The sequence below is a fragment of the Barbus barbus genome (assembly GCF_936440315.1).
Source record: "Barbus barbus genome assembly, chromosome: 4".
NCBI classification, from domain to species: domain Eukaryota; kingdom Metazoa; phylum Chordata; class Actinopteri; order Cypriniformes; family Cyprinidae; genus Barbus; species Barbus barbus.
In genome coordinates this window covers 7,829,404-7,849,669 of record NC_136732.1, presented here as the reverse complement: position 1 = coordinate 7,849,669, position 20,266 = coordinate 7,829,404, and the positions used below count along the sequence as shown (strand labels likewise).

The 20,266-nt window shown below is 40.0% G+C and overlaps 1 pseudogene across 1 annotated transcript in view; it reads left to right on the top strand.

The window, feature by feature from the left end:
* The window catches only part of LOC306867941 (centrosomal protein of 112 kDa-like), a 178,908-nt pseudogene that overhangs the window by 105,906 nt on the left and 52,736 nt on the right, over positions 1-20,266 (top strand). The window lies entirely within an intron of this gene.

Below are 20,266 nucleotides of genomic sequence, written 5' to 3'. Positions count from 1 at the left end.
TAGAGCTGCCAAAGTTAATGTGTTTTCATGTTTTAACACTGTTACATTTTATTCAGTTAACACGTTCATCATTTGGTGAAAAATAAGACTTGTTAAGTTTAGAAAATAAAGCTTGCTTAGGGGCTGTTCACACAAAATGCGTTTTTTCCCATTCCAATGCACAACTTTTCCATTGTTTTTCTATGTAAACATGCACTGGACGGATGTGTATGACAGTTGCACTCATGTGTTTTGCAGTGTCTCGCACTGCATTTTTAAGAAGCTGTGTCAAGATAAAAGAATTTCCATGCGCAGAGCCAAATGTCAGTTCCAAAACAGTGGGCCAATCAGAAGACCACAGAGGCGGGGCAAGCATTGCAAGTTTTTTGTTTACAGTAGCAAGTTGCCAACTGTTGTATATGATGGCAACATGGCAGAGGAGGCATTCTGCTCTGCATTTAGTTTAAAGGGGACCTATTATGCTTCTTTTTACAAAATGTAAAATAAGTATCTGATATTTTAGCTCAAAATACCCAACAGGTATTTTATATGTTAAAATTGCCACTTTTAGGGTATGAGCCAAAACACTCTGTATTTGAGTATGTTGCTTTAATGCAAATGAGCTGGTGCTCCCGGAGAAGAGGGCGGAGCTTCAAGAGCTCAAGCTCCAGCATTAGCAGTGCTAGCCTTTGCAAATAAACATTTCACTTGTCAATGTAGTCCAGTGGAGAATTTAGCTAGTACTTAGTACTAAGACCATAATGGCCATTTGAAGAAGGCGCACTGTAAAAGAATTTCAAGCGGTTTCAACTAATTATTATTTAGTAACTAGTTCCACAGAAATTTTACGTTCAGTCAATTTCTGACTTCAAAGTGTTATCTGAATTGTTATTTATTTGTTAGCTCAAGCTTTAGTGAATTAGTTTTATATTCCATTCAACTAAAATGTTTTAATTGGTCAAACATTTAGAAGACTACTGCAAGTTATGTCAATTAAAATTGAACCGTTTACTCCATGTGTTTTATATGTTACCTCAACTAAGATTTAATATTTGGGCATCATAAGAAATTGCTGGGGAACTACATCAACATATATTTTTCTAGTTTAACAAAATTATTAAAAATTATTAACTGATATTTATCAATCACTAAAAACACACATAATAGCCTTTATTTAATAACAATCTCCATTTATAACATTTTTCATACAAACTAGACATGCAGGAATGAAGAAAAAATATCACCTACATCTTGGATGGCCTGAGGGTCAGTGTGGTGAGTGGGGCGGGGCCGAGAGCCGTGGGAACGGAGTGAGGCCGGTGGAGTTAATGATAATGAGCGACACCTGCGACACTCACCGGTCTCGAGTCCCACGGAGGAGCTCCGGAAGGATAAAAGGAGGAGTGACGACAGTGGAAGAGGAGAGAGGACCAGGCCTGGATTTTAGTTTGTGTTTTGTGTGCGGCAGTCGTCCGTGAGGGGCTGCCGCTGTACTTTTACTTTTTTAAATCTTTAAATGTTTGCCGGTTCCCGCCTCCTTCTTCGCGACCGACGAACGTTGTTACATTGGTGCCGAAACCCGAGAGGAAGGAGGGACACGCTGTCAGAGAGCCCTCGCTGCTGAGGGGAATCGCGGTGCTGAGGAGATCGAGCAGCAGGGAGTAGCGGGGGCGGCCGCTGGCTGCCCGAGGCGACGGTGGTGCTGGAGCGATGGAAGAACAGGTGGGACGGAAGACTCGCTGCTGTGCTCCTGGGTCGAGTAGGGGGGCTGCCGTCCGAGAGGGAGCGGAGGAGTCGGCGCCATTCGCCGAGTGGCCGTAGCCTGCTGCCATCCGCCATGTTGGGGAGGAGCAGGGAATGGGGGACTCGCTGCCGGCTGCCCTCGACCGGAGGAGCCATCGCCGTCCGCCAGGAGGCGGAGCGTCGAGCCGTCCACCAAAGAGGTCCAGTACCATCGCATGGCACCGCGAGTGAGAGCCTCTCAGCTGGTTGAGGACCAACCAGCAGTGTGTCCGGGAACCGGACCGAATTTTTTTTTTTCCTCTCTCCCCTCTCTAGTCTCTGTCACTCCTCATCCTTCCGTCTCCTTTGCTACGCCGCGGCCGCCCTGAGAGCACAGTCTCGAGGGTACCCCCCGGCCTGCGAGGGGCGATGGGGGTATGTGGTGAGTGGTGCGGGGACGAGAGCCGTGGGAACGGAGTGAGGCCGGTGGAGTTAATGATAATGAGCGACACCTGCGACACTCACCACAGTCAGTAAATTAAATTTTCATTTTTGGGTGAACTATCCCTTTAAAGCTCCAGTTGACAAACATTACATCTGTAATACAACTGCAAAATTATGTTTAAACTTTGTTTAATGAACTAAGAAAAAACTAAATAAGATGTTAGCTAACAAACATTTACAAATATTATTAATGTTCACGATTATCTTTTAAAATGAGGCAAGTGTTATAGGGTTACAGTATATAAAATCAAATCAAGTCACTTTTATTTACATAGCAATTTATACAATACTGATTGTGTCAAAGCAGCTTTACAGAGTCAAACAGGAAAATAGTTTGTCAATAATGCAAGACGATATTAACAAGTCATTATTCCAGTTAAAGTCCGTTCATTGGTGATTCAGTGTTGACATCATCCAGTTCAGCTCTCTTCCAATAATGTGCAATCAGCTAAGTGTCCCCAAATAAGCAAACCAAAGGTGACAGCGGCAAAGACCCGAAACTCCATCGTTGACAGAAACTGAGTAGAAAACCTTGGGAGCAACCAGGCACAGTCAGAGGGGCAGTTCTCCTCTGGCCAGATGAAACCAGCATGATGTGGTTTAATTCTAGGCTGCAACACAGGTCAGATTGAGCAGAGGACTTGTCTGGTTCTCGTGGTCTTGTCCCGATGGCCAGCGAGGTCTTTTGAGGGGATCTGTCTCTGGAGCTCATCTAGCTGACATGGTCTCCGCTGACATTCAGGGTTGTCGAGGTTGTCTCTACTAGGTGCTGATCCACCATCTGATCTGAATACGGACTGAGTGGCTACATTCACCTCAGAATTTGAATGAAACAGACGAATATTAGTGTATATGCCACTGAGCAAAGTAATGCACATTATAATTGTTGTAAAAACTCTAAACATTTACACATACTACCTGGAATGAAAACAATAAACTCCTCGTCTTGAAAGTAGACGAGGAGTTTCATGTTTCATTTTTTTTTATTTCAAGACGGCGCCGCTGAGTTCGGATGCCGTCCAGGTCGCTCCGCTAAGATTGTGTTTTTATTTACTTTTTTACTTACTTTTACTTTCTCTTTTTACACATTTCACGTCGGCACTGATCACCTATAGCAAAGAAACACTTTTGGACATTGGAAACCGCTACACTAACCTGTTCCAGGACACTTTAGCCACAAATCCAGAGTGGCCTCTGGAGATTCTTTTTTTTACACACAATCTTCGGTAACACTATATTTTAGGATCTCTTAACATGCATATTACTAGAATATTAGCCATTTATTAGTAGTAATTAAGCACATATTAATGCCTTATTCTACATGAGCTTATTCTGCATCCCTAATCCTACCCAATACCTAAACTTAACAACTACCTTACTAACTATTAATAAGCAGAAAATTAGGAATTTATTGAGAGAAAAGTCGTAGTTAATAGTGAATAAGTGTTCCCTATTCTAAAGTGCTACCCAATCTTTTTCCAAACCCATTTACATTCTTTAGTGGAATACATAAGTGGAGTGACAGTTAAACATCTCCTTTTGTGTTTCATGAAAGGCAGAAAGTCATACAGGTTTGAAACTTGAAGATGAGTAAATAATGAGAATTTTCATTTTTGGGAGAACTGTCCCTTTAAGGCATTTCTCACTGATCGATGCAGATTAGTCATAAAGAGAAACACAACAAATGGATGCTCATATGTATTCTGCGTAAGGCATGACTCTTGTGAGGTAAGTAGTGTCATGATTATTAATACAGATGTAGATAAATATGGCATAATGAGACAGATGATGTTAACGCTGACCTGTGAGAGTGACCAGGCTAGTATAGTGCAAGGTAAAGGAAGTAAACCGGCTCTCTGATCTCTCTCGGGGCAGAGGCGTAACACCAGAGTCATTCTTCCAGAGTAAAGCTGTTTTATCCTCTGAGGATTAGCAAAACATCTGACTCACACGCATATACATACGTCTCATTTTGCCACTGTTTCATAGCTCACCATTGCGATCCAGTACATGAGTCACCCGTGGTGTTCGCAAAGTCAATCACAATTACTCATATTTAGAGTTAGAAATTTGAACAAACCTCTAACCCTATACTAAATTTTGGCACCATTTGTGCTACAAACATAAATGATTCCTTAAATGACTTTTTTTTTATGCTTTCCGACATATGATTTTTATCTGGTGGATAATAAAATGGACAGAAAAATCCCCTGCCTTTGAAGTGCATAGCTTTTTGATGTGATAGCTGGTAAAAAGAAAGGCTCTTTTAGTTAACCACGCAAAATGCCATAGCATCCTATCATTGTGAAGAAAAGAAAGCACAACTGCTCTGACATTCTCTTCAGAAAATGTAAAAACTAGTTTCTCCTTGTTGCATGATAGTAGAAACGTTCCTAAAATTAATCCTACTGGTTTCACAGATTATTAGCCAGAATGCTTTAAATGCAGCTAATGATTTCATTTGCGCATTTAGCCTGGTAGGTTATCTCTCCCCAACTGCTTCACAGCTTCTTTTTTTGTATGTTTCAGAGGGAAAAGTTTAGCTGTTTTCATTTGGAAGTTTTTAGGCGTTTAGATTTGTAGTGACTTGGCATGTTTCTAAACTGAAATTTCTTATTCTTTTGATGGCGAGAGAAACGCTGTCCTCGGCAGTCAGCCGCTCCTGAAATGGCCAGCCAGAGTTTGAAGCCAGATCCCAGAGAAAAAGGAAAGAGAAATCCATTAAATCCATGAATGGGTTTTCATGAAAGACACTGGCTTTTTGAAGGAGAGCTTGTGGAATAAAATAATAAGAAACAGAATATCAGAAGCGATAAGATCATGTGTTAGATTGTTCCAACGTCAGACGCTTAGCGAAAAGAAAGGAAGATGAAAGTGAATTTATTCCTGTCTCTGTTAACAACAGAGGTTTATCTGGCTGTGGCGAGTGTGTGTGCGTGTGTGTGCGCAGACACCAGTACCCAATCTCCATCCACCACATAGAAACCTGGGAGCCTTGTTCCTCCAGATAAACCAGACTTCTCTCTGCAGCTCACAGCCAGTGCCTCTGATGCTCAGATGTTCTTTGTACTTTCTTCTTCTTTAGCTTTGGAGTAACGGCTATACAAATCACGGCTTCCTGTCCTGAATTCCTACGGATTCAGGCCTTTTCATGTCTTCTCTTTTTTTACTGCAGATTCCTCAACAAAATCTGCCAGTCAGAAAATGTATTAAGTTCAAAGCTGATTTTTAGATCAGCATCCCTCTTTAATCACCGCATATAGTTCTATTGGTTCCAAAGAGTGAATGTGTTTTTGTTATAATACCACGTGCCATATATGTGAAAATTAACTCATATTTTCTAGTTTGAAAAACTGAAAAAAAAGGCAAAATGTAAATAAATCTAGATTATACACAAAGATTAGCAGGTACAAAATCACTACAGCCACTTTATGTCAGCGCAAACACTAGATGCACTGGTATAATGCTGTGAAATGCATATTTAATTAAATGAAGGCAATATCATTGACATTTCTATGTAAATGAGGCTCTTTATAGAATGAGACCGGTTCCATAATACCTTTGCTGTTTGTCTACAGCAGTTATAACATTGCTGGTACAGAATACTTGCGTACATCATAGCAATTGCACCATTTCAATTGTGAGCATTGAAATGCTTGCAATTTTTCCACATCTGCTGAATTCTTATAGTCATCAAAACACAGATATATTCAAATAAACAATGTGCAGTGGGTCAAATTTATTCTTAGTGCATTCTCCACCAGAACAGCCACTGCAAAAAAATCCTGAATAAAACTCACTGAAAATCATAAGATATTTAGCAACATTTTATGTCCACGGCTAATCACCAACTTGTAGATTTCATGCACCAGCCCGGACAAGAAGATTTCAGTTTCTTTTAGCATTCCCATCCAAAGTAAGATGGCAAATGAAGGCTGTTTATATAGTATCATAGGGGCATTCACCCTAAAGAGGGGCAGTTTTTCTAAAAAAGCAGTGTGTGTAATGAATCCCTGTTGAAAGAGCAGTCTTTCTTTGGACTCATCACTCTTTTTGAGCTCTAATCGTCTTCTCTCACATGCCCTCATAGCCATCGGATCAACCCACTTGTTAACACCATCAGTATAGGCAGGGATGGAGATATACAGGCATGTTCTCTTGAGCATGTTTCATCTGCCAGCGCTAAATGAGCAGGAATAGGTTTGAGGAAGATTTGGCTCTGTTTATGAGGATGACAGTTTGTCATGTTCCTTCTAATTCTGTTTTGTTTATAGACATATTCCTGATTCATATTGTTTTAACTCATTCCTTGAGTATTTCTACACTTCTTGAGTAGGGATGTTCATTTCGGTTATTTTTTCCTAACCGACAACCGACGCTCGTTAACCGATTATTGTTAACCGACAATTATTTTAAATTAGAACTAAATTAAATTAGAAAGAATAAGTGTCTGTGATCTGTTAAAATACTAACATTTGTTTTCCGGGAATTAAATTTACATGCGCAAAAAGCAGCAAACAACAGAACATGAGGATTCACATGGTCATCATAGCTATGCTATCACATCACTCACCTGCATAAAGCTAGGCGCTATATATATATACAGTATATATATACTGTATATATATATATATATATATATATATATATATATATATACAGTGCCCTCCATTATTGGAGAAGTAAAAACAAAATTGCTCTGTTGGCTGTGGAGTCAAGACAAATATTATTCTCAACTATTGATGCTGTTTTAAATCCAACTGTTGATGTTTTCCCTGATTTGTCTGATTCCTTATGTGAAAACTTTGCGGCCTTTTTTGTCGAGAAGATAACAAGGTCAAGACCTCAATAATCGGCTGCTTTTCATATTTCCCATGAAATAACCGGGCGCTCTTCTACTTGGAGCATGTTTAGTTCTATTTCCCTGCAAACCTGTAAAGACATTATAATTCATCTGAAACCTACATTTTGTCCGTATGACAGTATCCCATCACACTTGTTTAAGCAAATTGTCGATATTATAGGGCCTGATCTCCTGTTTTTTATCAATATGTGTCTGAGTACTGGCACGGTCCCTGACTACCTAAAACATGCTTCCGTAACTCCTCTTTTTAAGAAACAAAATCTTGATGTGTCTGACTTAGGTAATTTTAGACCAATCTCGAATCTCCCTTTTATCTCAAAAATCTTGGAAAAGGTTGTTTTCACTCAACTACACTCTTTTCTGGATTCTAACTCATTATATGATCATTTTCAGTCTGGATTTAGAAAACTACACAGTACTGAATCTGCTTTACTGAAAGTTACTAATGACATTATGCTGGCTCCAGATAACGGGAGTGCTGTTGCTCTGGTCCTTTTAGATCTCAGCTCAGCATTTGACATGGTTGATCATTCTACTCTTATCTCCCGTCTGGAAAATCTTTTAGGCTTTCAGGGTACCGTTCTGAATTGGATCCGGTCTTTTGTAACTAATAGGACGTTCTCTGTCTGTATGGGAAAATACACTTCCTCAATTGCTCATCTTTCTTGTGGTGTCCCGCAGGGATCTATTCTTGCACCAACATTATTCTCTCTATACTTACTGCCATTGGGTTCCATCTTTTCCAAATTTGGAGTTTCATTTCACCTATAAGCTGACGATACCCAATTATACATCCCTTTTAAACATAATGATTCAAGGTCCATAGAGGTTTTGCTAGCCTGTTTTCATGAAGTGAAAACTTGGCTTTCACAAAATTTCTTAGCCTTAAATGAGAATAAAACCGAGGTTATACTGTTTGGTCCAAGTGATTCCTATGACCTTGGTGATTTGGACCTTGGCTGCTTAAACTCTTATGTTACTCCTTGTACAAAAAATCTAGGTGTCTTGTTTGATTCAGGTCTTAAGTTTGACAAACAAATTAATTCTGTGGTTAAATCCTGTTTTCATCATTTAAGACGTCTTGCAAAAGTCAAACCTGTTCTTTCTATAAAGAACTTTGAAATAGTCATCCATGCATTCGTCACCTCACGCCTCGATTACTGCAACTCTCTCTATTATGGAGCAAATCAATCATCTATCAGTCATCTTCAAATGGTACAAAATGCTGCAGCTAGGTTGCTGACTGGCAGTAGAAAATGTAATCATATTTCACCCATTTTAACCTCTTTGCATTGGCTTCCAGTAAAACTGAGAATATAATTTAAAATTCTTGTTTTTGTTTTTAAATCACTACATGGCTTAGCACCAACGTATCTTTCTGACATTTTAAAGTATCACAATCCTTCTAGGTCACTCAGATCAGGCAGCCTTGGATTGCTCTCTGTCTGTAGATCTAGGTTGAAACATCGAGGAGACCGAGCTTTTGCGACAGTAGGTCCTAAACTCTGGAATAGCCTACCGGTTTCAATCCGAATGGTGTCATCCGAATGGTGTCAAGTTAAAACTTAAGACTCATCTTTTTAGTGTGGGTTTTTAATTTACTATCTTAGTGTCTTTGTTTTGCTATTTGTGAGATTGTAAATTGTACCTTTATTTGATGACTATGATCTGTACAGCACTTTGGTCAACCCTGGGTTGTTTTTAAATGTGCTTTATAAATAAAAAATGAATGAATGAATATACAAATATGATTAAAAGATGAATATGAGTATATAGTATATAGATATATTATAACGAATAAATAAGCCTATTCGAGAAATATATTTTCACTTAAATAATAATTTAAGAAAACAAAAGAAAAACTGTGCAACAAGTAGCCTATGCAGAATTTCGGTTAATTTTTGTGCTGCCAGACAGCAGAAAGCGGCATCCTATTTTTTTAGGCTTATTTTACAAAAGCACAAAGATGTGTTTTTATTGTGAATGTACACAAATAAAATCAAACCTTTTACAATTCCAATTATCTTCATGACTAAAAGGAGTAGTTGCTTCCACTGTTAGAACGAAAAAAAAAATCAAGTGATTGCTCCAGCGCCACATGCACGCACATAGTTAAGTATTCTACCTTGACAATGCAGCCTGTTCATTATCATAACAAAAAACAATCAGTCAAACATATGGGGAAAAAAACACACTGCTCAGTTTAAATATGTAGTAAAATGTGTGCCGTTAAGCGTTATCACCATACCACCGTGAAGTTATGCAAAATATTTTGTTTTACGTGGATATTGGAACGCGAGTGAAGTAGCCAATATAAAAGGTAAATAATGTTTTGGCATTCAAATGCATCGCAAATACAGAAACATTTGATTTTGTGTCGAACCAGAGCCCCAACATTGGTTTCAGTTTCATTTTAGCCTAAATTAATTTGTTTTGGTTTGTCGTTATAGCTATAGCTTCTTACATTTTTAATTCTTGTTCTTTTCTAAATAGCCTACTGTTAATTGAAAGGATTTGTTGTGGAGTGAGGGGAACTAAAATAGCCTAGCTATGTACAGTGTTTATTATAATGTTTGTAATTCGCGTCGGCCTCTGAATGAAATAATAAAATGCAACTTATACGCGACTTGTTTTTTTTTCTCTCTCTAAAAAACGTCTTTTTTTTATACGCGTAGCTTATTTTAACCATGCAGCAAACCTAAAATATTTTGATAAATTACTGAAAAAAATAAATAAATAAGTGACGTTAAACCGTTTAACTGATTGTATTAATCGGTCAAAAGTATTTTCGGTCGGTTAGCGGTTAACAGGTTAAAATGAACATCCCTATTCTTCAATGATCAGTGTTTTTTCAGATGATGCAACTTCAGAGTTTAACATCAAAGGGATTGGTCATTTAAGCTGTAGCTGGAGGTGCTGAAATGGATGTGGCTGGTTCCCTTTTCTATTTTCTGTTTGCCCAAAAGCCAAAGGCTCAAGGGATTGCCCTGATAAAAAGAACCAGCCTAACTTACCCTGATGGACTGGAGCTGTCAGACCAAACCCAGTGGCATAGATTTGACATGAGAGCGGCCTCAAAGCATAGACCTGTGGCACCTCTCATGAATTGCTATAATATGGCCATGTTCTGTAAACAATAGTTTTGAATAGAACTGCATTCAAAACAATAGTTCGGCCAATAATGAAAATTCTCGTCCTTTACTCACATTATTCCAAAGCCATATGACTTTTTTCCTTCAGTGGAACACAAAAGGACGAATGGTGAGGAATGCGCTTGTTGTCTTTCAAGCTATAAAATAAATCAATAAGTAAATAAATGCATATAATAATTAAAAGTAAATAAATACAAACATACATACAATACAGACATACACCATAAGAGTATGATAAAAGTAGTCCTTATGAATTGGGCACTAGTCTTCCAAGTCTTCTAAAGTAATGCAATAGTCGTGTGGTCCCAAATTTGGTCATTATTCACTGATAAAACAATATGGAATAAAAAGTAGCCAGAAAATTCTTCTAGGGTCCTGTAATTTGTTTTATTTTTTATTTTTCCCCAATTTATTTATTTATTTTTATATTCTTTGTCAATTGTTATGTTTTCCATTAAAAAAATTGGGATTTTGTTTTAATAGTTAAATTGCATTGTTTGTAATAATCAACAAATTATGTCAAATCAATTGAATTTATGACAATTCCATAAAAATGTATTCATATTTTAATAATAATAATAATAGTGTTACGGTTTCCCCAGGCAGACAGAGAAGACAAGGCAGGCAGGCAGGGATATCCAAAACAATAAGTATTTTAATCTCACAGAGGTATGTAACATAAACAATAGCAGACAAACTCAACTGGGGAGAACTCAGGCTTATAAAGGCAGGTCATAATCATACGAAAACAGAAACAGGTGAGGGGCTAATTAACTAATCAGGGAAATTGGGTCAACAGAAGCCATGGAAAAACACAACTAAAACAGAGCAGAATGTTACAGTTCGCCCCCTCCCGGAACGGCGCGTCCTCGCGCGGAAAAATATAAACCAACAGAGGAGGGAGGGTGGGGGTTCAGGAGGCGGGCATGGAGTAGGAGGAAGCCGGGCAATGGAAAATGGGTAAAAACAAAAACAGTCCAAAAAATTAGTCCAAGGGGGAGTGGAGGGTGGGAGGAGCCAGGGAGGAGCCCGGAGCAGGAGTAGCCAGATGGCAGTCCAGAGGCCAGCCAGGATGGCGGCCCACGGCGGAGTCGATGGCGGGAGGAGCCATGGTGGTAATGGGACCACCGACACCATGGGGCCGACTGCCGGAGATGACGCCGGTGGAGAAGGAGCCCAGGATGGAGCAGAGCAGCCGCAGAGCCAGGGTGACACTGATGGGCCGGAGGGCCACGGTGGAGCCGGCGGCTCAGGCGAGTGAGGCGGAGGCGGGGATCCCGAGTGACGCGGTGGAGCCGGAGCGACAGAGGACAACGGTGGAGCCGGAGGGAGGGAGGAACCCGACGGAGCCAGAGGAATGGAGGGACGAAGCGGAGCTGGAGGAGTGGAATTCCGTGGAGTAGGCAGGGGGACGACTGACCAAGGCGGAGCCGGAGGGACGAGGGAGCCCGGCGGAGCTGGTGGAATGAGGGTCCACGGTGGAGATGAGGGAGCCACGAGCCAAGGTGGAGCCGATGGATCGGAGGGCTGAGGTGGAGTCCGGGTCTCGTAGGCTGGAGGCGAAGACTGGGGATCCTCCAACCCCGAGGTAGCTGATCCCAGGGAGACCCGAAGCTCAACCGATCCACCGGACATGGCATACTGAGGGTGAGCTGAGGGACTTTCCTGAGGTGGCTGAGGGCAGACTGCTGGACTGACTGGCAGATACAGAGGAGGAGGGAGAGGGAGGCTGGGTGGGAAACTCCTTAAAACCTTCCTTGAGGAGCTGGCTGGAGGGCACTTGCGAGGAACAGGCACTGGAGGGCACTTGCGGGGAACAGGCACTGGAGGGCACTTGCGGGGAACAGGCACTGGAGGGCGTTTAGGCAGCGCTAATTCCTGGGAGCGCTCTGTTAGCTTAAGCTCGGGAGGGACTGGCCCTGGAGAATCGGGCACTGGACAGACTGACCCTGGAGAATCGGGCACTGGACGGACTGGTTCTGGAGAAGCGAGCACGGGGGATTGCTTAAAGCTAACAGGTTCAGGGAAGCACTGGCTAATGGCCGGAGAACATGGAGAGGTGGGTGGGAGCAATGGGAAGGGGAGAAGCCAGAAGTACTCCTCGTCTAACTCATCCAACATATCCTCAGAAAGGTTTCCAGAAACCAGCAGTCTCTCACCCTCTGTGGTGGAAGTGTGGACCGGTGATACGTCCGTTCCGTCTATCTCCACCAACACTCCCACGACGCACGATGTTGCCGGCTCACACACCCGGTCAGTCGCGTCGAGTACGGTTCCCGAGGCAATGAGTTGCTCAGTCACTTCCCGCGGTGACGGCTCTATCCTCGTGGCCGGCTCAGGCTCTGCGACTGCGGTGGGCTCTGGCGAAACCTCCGTGCAGGGAGATGGTGAGGGTTGGCTGGGCTCTGGATTGGGAGTGGGGCTGGAGCTGTCCTCAGCAGGGCCACCGGAGATAAACAGTCCATTACACTCCAGCACCCACTCCACGCAAGCGGCGAAATTCTCCCTGGGACCGTTCGCTGGTAGGCGCGCCTTACACTGCTCGCTCAGGTTGGAGATGTAGAACACACAGAGCGAGCGGTCCTTGAAGTGTGTAAGGCGCGCCAGGTTGACGAAGTCCATGGTGTGTTCCACCAGCGAACGGTCCTTCTGCTCCAGGCAAAGGAGTAAGAAGGCGGGATCCATACTAGGAGGGAGAGAGGGAAAAAAAAACAAAAATGAGCGAAAAGAATAACGCCGCTGAAAAAAAACTGTTTCGGTCTGCTATTCTGTTACGGTTTCCCCAGGCAGACAGAGAAGACAAGGCAGGCAGGCAGGGATATCCAAAACAATAAGTATTTTAATCTCACAGAGGTATGTAACATAAACAATAGCAGACAAACTCAACTGGGGAGAACTCAGGCTTATAAAGGCAGGTCATAATCATACGAAAACAGAAACAGGTGAGGGGCTAATTAACTAATCAGGGAAATTGGGTCAACAGAAGCCATGGAAAAACACAACTAAAACAGAGCAGAATGTTACAAATAGTGCCTAATGGAATTTTTCAGACACACTGTATTAATTCTTCTGGATTTGTTGTTTTATGGTTTAATGCACATTCATTATCAATAATGGTAATAATCTAATTAATGCATATAACGGTTAAAATTTTATCAAATGAAATTTGAGTAATTCCTTTTATTTTTGGCTGCACAACATAGAGATAAATACCAACATAAATAAATATTCCTTTGAAAAAAAATCAAAGTACTGTATAATAGTAATATATTTCTGTCACAATTTCTTCAGGTTAAACCAAGCTTTTATTTTGGCAGGTTGTAGTGAAGTCCTTGAGTTTCTCTGTGTATCTGATGATAGTTTCATCAAATGAAATGGTTAAATGCTGTGAAGTGACTCTCAGAGCAGTTCTGGAGATTATGTGGAAACACCACAAATGTCCCATGTACTTGAGCGCGTGTAGTAGACAAGTCATGCAGAACAAGCAGTTTGCAAGCATGTTTAAATAGGAGTTCTTTGTCGTTTAATATTAACATATTGCGATTTGATTAAGCGTACAACTCTACTTTTGGTTTATTCAATCAAATTTTGCCACATTCTCTGACATTCCACATTATACAGTAAATTCAGTTTTTTACATCTGTGATTCCATCCATGCTTTTCACATCACAGAAATCATTGGACCCTACTTTTGTGTTCTTATTTTTTTATTCTTTCTCTCACACAAATATAATTCTGTAGTGCCACTGCATCTGCTTCCAGCTACATGGTCTCTGTACATCACCATGGTAACAAGATGTGCGGCATACAACTGATGCGGTTATTTTTGTTTCCTCACTGTGACAAAGAACAAGTGAAAAGTGGAAGACAGAGGTAGTGGTAGTGTGAGAGAAATTGCTTTGAAAAGGCAGCACGTGCTTTTCTGTGCCGTTCCTCTGCAGCGTAGCAAGAGGCAAATCGAAGAGCCATGTGTGGCGAAAGCAACCAACTTTACGCTAGCTGAAGAGAATGTAAATACATATGAAATGTATTTGTGAATGATCCAGGAGGAAGTTGTCAGAATGTTTCACCTGCCTTCTGTTTACACAGTGTTTGCCCACCATCCACAAACATCCACCCAGAAGCTTTCACTGCTAGCTAGTATTACAGAGATGTGACATATCTGAAAGTCCGCTATACCAGAATGCCTGCCAAGATGATCCAGACTGTTTTCAGTCATTACTTTGGCCTTATTGTCTCTTTCATTAATAGTTTAATTCAAATGAATGTTTCAGTGTAAATCCTTAAGTTTGAAATGATTCTCTCAAACAAACCAAAGGGTGAGTCTGATTTGTTTTCTGTGGTATTCGTAATACCACAGATGCTGTTGGTAACCACAGAAACTTATTTTGTAAGAGCAAACAGACATGCACTTTCAAAGGAAATATACGGGGCGGTCATTGTATGTTGTCCTACTGAAATCACTGTGTTAACTTGTTAGCTTAAACTGGTCATGAACTGCCTTTGTTTTTTATTGTGTACTGTTCTCTGAGGTCCACTTATAATGTTTTCAAGATTTTTACATCAAGAAGCAATATGCTGTCCTGTTTTTGACCCTCCTCATCAGAACGCTCTGTCTGAATAGACGTGACGGATTGTAGACTCAGAAGGAAACGACCACTGCTGTGATTGGCTAATAGTTGTGTATGTTTAACATCCTACATCCTTCACTGATGGATGCTGCTTTGATTTAGGTTAAAAATGCATAAATATATCAAACGATCTGTAATAACAGACAAAGCAATAGTGATCACGTAATAAAAACAGTTATTTAGTTATTACTTGTGTCTTGCGACATCAGGGTCGGATCCAATATAGTCAGCACAGCATCGTCTTTTAGTTTCAGTCTTTCGGAAAATCCCACATCGAATTGTGCCTTGTTTGTAAACGAATCCACAGTAAAATGAAGTGAACAAAGAACCGAGTTCTTATTGACGCGGTCTGGATCTTCATTAAAAATCAAGTTCATTCACTCTTTCCTAATGTTAGGATCAGAATGAAGGCAATGCAAAGACAGTTTTCCCGCAACTTGGCACTGCACAGCATCTTGTCTTCAAAACCATCTTTATCATTTGGTTTCTGCATGGACCTGCACGTTTGCCTCTCTCATAAACACTATATGTGTAAATCGGTGGATGGGATTAAAAGGCAGCGATGTAGAAGCAGGCGTTGATCATCCTCTTCTGTGGAGGTGGTGTTTAGCCACACTATTACGTCTTAGAGTGGCACATTCCACAAGCTGTCGTTTTGGCAGCTTTTAAACTTGTTGTTTTTAACTAACGAGAAAGTTTTGAGTTCTGAAACTTACAGGTACAATGTTTTTTATAGTACAATGACCTCTTGTATGTCAAAAGATCAAGGGAATTGTGGTTTCTCAGTTCATGACCCCTTTGAATTGTATTTAACCCAGACCAAAAGTGCATTTCTTGAAACATTTTAGCTTAAATTGTCACATTGAAACAAATGGGACAGTTTGCATAAGAATATGAACACAATCGAGCAACAGCACAATGATAAAGCAAAAGTGCCTTTGCACAAATACTGAGCCTGTTGCACATTAAAGCTTTCAGTTAAGAAGCTGGCAGGAAACCGGTCAAGATTATTGCATGTACACATTGCATAATGAAATGCACCTGTTGACTGAGAAGGATGTGGCATCGGTACAAGATTTCCATTGAGCAGTGACAGGAGGGATTAGAGCGAATCAGGCCCCAAGAACATGGCTGCTGCTGTCTTGGAGAACGCGGTAAACACACGCTCACTTCAAAGACACATCAGTACACCCAGCTCCCTCACGGCGCGCCTGTCAGCTGTCATTCTGCCCAAAGTTTGGATGTTACCTCTTTTTAACTTTATTTATTTTTTGTTAATGTGTCACCACCATTTTTAGTCTCTTTTTAACATTATGATTCATATTTTCTCTCTCTTTTTCACTCCTGATGGAAGATGGTGGCGTTTTGGGGATGTTGTTGTCATTGTTTGTCTTCACTTTTTGTCCCTGCAAACATATTAATTTCTGTCAACCGGTTTCTCTGCCATTTGGAGATACACCAAATCCCATTATTTTTGGTCATGGATTACAGAGAGCAAAACAGTGGGAGAATATGATCAAAGACACCTCCCCATCACCTCGGAGTGGCAGATCGAGAGAGGGAAATGGAGCTTAATAGCAGAAAATCAGATTTAGACCAGCCAGGCATGTGGATGGATTTGGTGATTCTATTTTTCTTTCTTCTGCAGAGATGAAAGTTACGCCGTTTTCCCCCCATCCTCCAGTTTTTCTCATTCTTTTCCTCTTAGTATGGCTGGGAAAGTCGGTGACACAGGAAGAGACTGCCACAGACCGGCAGTGGAGAGCTGTGGAGCTCTCTGGCTTCAGAGCACTTTAAAACACATCCACAATGCCACTGGCCACTCGCTCAGAAACTTTAACTTCACCTTTGAACAGAAATTTTCAACCTTGTGTTTTACAGATCGACTTTTGACAGTTGGCATGAGGTGTGGTCCATATAGCAGCTTTATTTGAACAGAGTTAGTAAGGAATAATGCACAATGTGCTAGTTATCACAAAATAAACCCATGGTGATGTCCATGAACCTCACGATAAATGTTTGTTTTGCAATAATGAGCAGCTAATTATACCGTACACACCGTACTTCCCAAATAAATAAAAATAATATTCAGAGAGCGACTTAAAAAAAAAAATGAATGAATAAATAAATAAAGATAAAAACAACAGTAAAAAATTACATCCAAAAACTGAAGCTGTCAGAACTTTGCCATGGTAGCAACTTTATATCACTGATTTAAATTAAAGTTGCAATTAAAAGCATACATGTAATATTAATTAATTTAATACAATATAATTTAAATATATAATATAAATAAATATAATTTAATTTAAATTTGCTTCAAATTTGAAAAACCATCAAAATGTGAGCTGTCACGCAGAGGATTCTGGGAATGCCAGGTTATGATAAATTGTAAGATCGCTTCTGTTTGAATGCTGCAACTGATAAATCCTGAGACCTGTACTATTATATTGGTCTAAAACATGACTATTGGTCAGTCAATTGCAAGTTCTTGCATTTATTGTGTGCGATATGCAGCAGACGGTCTGTGAACGGTCAATCTATGGGCGTTTCATTTGCAGCTCAGACCATCCTCCACCTATCACCAAAAAGACACGAACGAAGTGCTAGACAAAACAATGCATGATGGCACAAAGGCAACATGTCAACAGGAGCTTTATCTGTATTGAGTGATCACTCTGGAGTCTCAGCTCTTTTCTTCTCCTCCAGCTGAAGGACAATGATAGCTGGTGTTGTGCTGCAGTCAGTGTTTTCTGCTCAAAGTGGATGGTTTACAACTATAAAGTTGAAGGTTTGCCGTTATTTACAGGTCGGCTCTCCACACTTACGAATTATTGATGAAGCTGCCATGAAGAAAGATGCCCGCCCCTCGTCAGAAGGCTTTAATCACACCACCAGATGGAGATGGCAGCTCTAGGGTCACCAGCCAAATAAAAGGCTTTTATTGAATGCCTAAGCTGGCCTTTGTAGTGTTGACCCTGTCGGCAAATCAGCACCCAAGGTCATCAAATGAGACGAATCGCAGGAGGTCCCAACTTAAAACATGAGAGGCAAGCAAACTCCCCGGCTGCCTAAATCCTCACGCAGATGCATTCATGGCTGTGTTCCCTGATCCCTACCACCGGTCCACTGATCCACCTGCTAACAGAGGTGTGACAGATCCCTGCCCAAAAACAGATTTTGGAAGCCATGATGAAAATCAAACAGTCCTAGCCACACAAACACACACACACGGGCTGGGGGTGAAGCCACACCTGCCAGTGTAATACGTGACGGCCCTTTTAAAGAGGATGAGGAAGGACAAGTGAGGATTGATCTGTTTTTCATTAGCATGGTGTCACCTTCACTGACTCGGTTTGTTTACAATAGGGCTGAGCAATATAGATTAAAAAAAAAAAAAAATTTCGCCTTTTGATGATTTCCAATATACATCACCATTTTTATTTGACAGATGTGTGCATACATTTTTTGTTTGTCTTCATTCAGAGAAACCATCATTTTAGCCAAGTAATGGAAAATGTTAAGCTAAATGATAAATGCGATTTCATATTAGGGTGTGTTTTGCATTTTTACTATAACATTAATGCCACACAGAGATGTCTATGTGATTTTAGAGTGATCATGTAAACAAATCAGCCTTCTGATTCATTAAAATGACTGAAATTACTGAACCATTCATTAAAATAACTCAAATCATCTAACCTATTCTACCATTGTTGAACTTCAGAGACCATATAAAAACATCTTATTATCATATGATACGGTGGTTGCTTACTGAAATTAGGTTTTATAGTTCATATCTCTCTTTAAGTGTAGGTTTTGAGCATTTTTGAGGTTTATGGGATTTTTTCATCCATTTACCAGAAAATCGCAAGTCTGATTGCTTAGTAAATGAACAGCTCATCTCTCCTAAACAAGAGGAGATTTCATGATTTCAGGTGTGTCTGACTGTGGCATTTTGAAATCTAAATCGAAGGAAGTCAGTATGCTGAGAATAATGAACAGTAGCTAAAAATCATGTCTTGCGCATCTCTCCTTCTCTGATTGATAATGGTCTCAATCTAGCATGGAAAGTGATTTACACGCATCATTTATTTGATGCTCACAGACTGGACAAACATTTGCTTATCTGTCTAAGACTGAAAGACCTTGTCTGTGAAAGTGTGTTTTGAGATGGAAAATCATTAGAATAAAGCATCCACTTTTTTAAAGATAAATTCATATCTACTACAGTAATGTTAACTTTTCACTTTTTGTGCTTTTGCAGTATTATGTTGTTGGTATTTTTGTTTTATCATGTAGATATGAAAGGGATATTTTAAGAAAGTGTTGGTAACGCTTTATTTTAAGGTGTGCTTGTTACACGTTACATGCACTTACTATTATAATAACAATAAATTATGTATAATTACATGCAATTAACCCTAAACCAAACACTACTCCTAACCCTAACCATACAGTAAGTGCATGTAGTTAATTAATATTACTCAGTACTTAAATATATATAATTACACTGTAACAAGGACACCTTAAAATAAAGTGTAACCAAATTGTTTACTAAACAAAACAGGATATGTTTATTATAATCTTCACACTGCTCTTTTTTCAATGCAATGAAAACCAGCAAAGATCAGTATTATAAAGTAATTCTTATGACTTTTTATATATTTTGTATTGTATATTCTGAAGTTATATGAATGTGAAATATTTTTTTCATTATCTTGTAATAGTAGTTTGTCTTGTAATGCAAGTTTAAAGCTTGTTTCTTTTCAGTTATGTATAATATGATTTCAAAGACTAAATAATTACTATAGGAAATAAGTAAAATTGTCTTTAATGGGTACTATTTGGTAATGTGATCAAACTTGGTGCCTGCTTAGCACTTTGACTTGCTTGAGGTGAGGAACTGGCATGACTTGACTTGTCTAGCTTGATTATGACTTTTTCATTTCTTTCTTACTCCCACCTCAGCTTTTATAATATTGTGAGATTTTTTTTTTTTCTTCCTTTTATGGAGTTTGATGACCTCTGGTCTCAGTATGCTTTCATTGTATGAAAAAGTACAACTCATACTGATTTGAAAACAACATAAATGATGACAATTTTCATTTTGGGTGAACTGATCCTTTAAGTTTGTGTACGCTCAATCTTCACGGTGCTATCTCTTTCCCAGACACCAGGAACCAATAAACCCAAGGCAATTTGGATACATAAGAATGCCCGTTGCTTTTAAAACTGTGTTTACAAAAAAGTCTTCCTCTCCAAGCAACACAATCCAATGCAGCACTCGCCAAAAATCTCTAAACACATACTGCAAAATTGCGGAAAAATGCCTCCCAGCCTTGTACTTATTACACTATCAAACCTAATTGTTCCTGTTTTTTTTTAGAAAAATAATAATTACATCTTATATT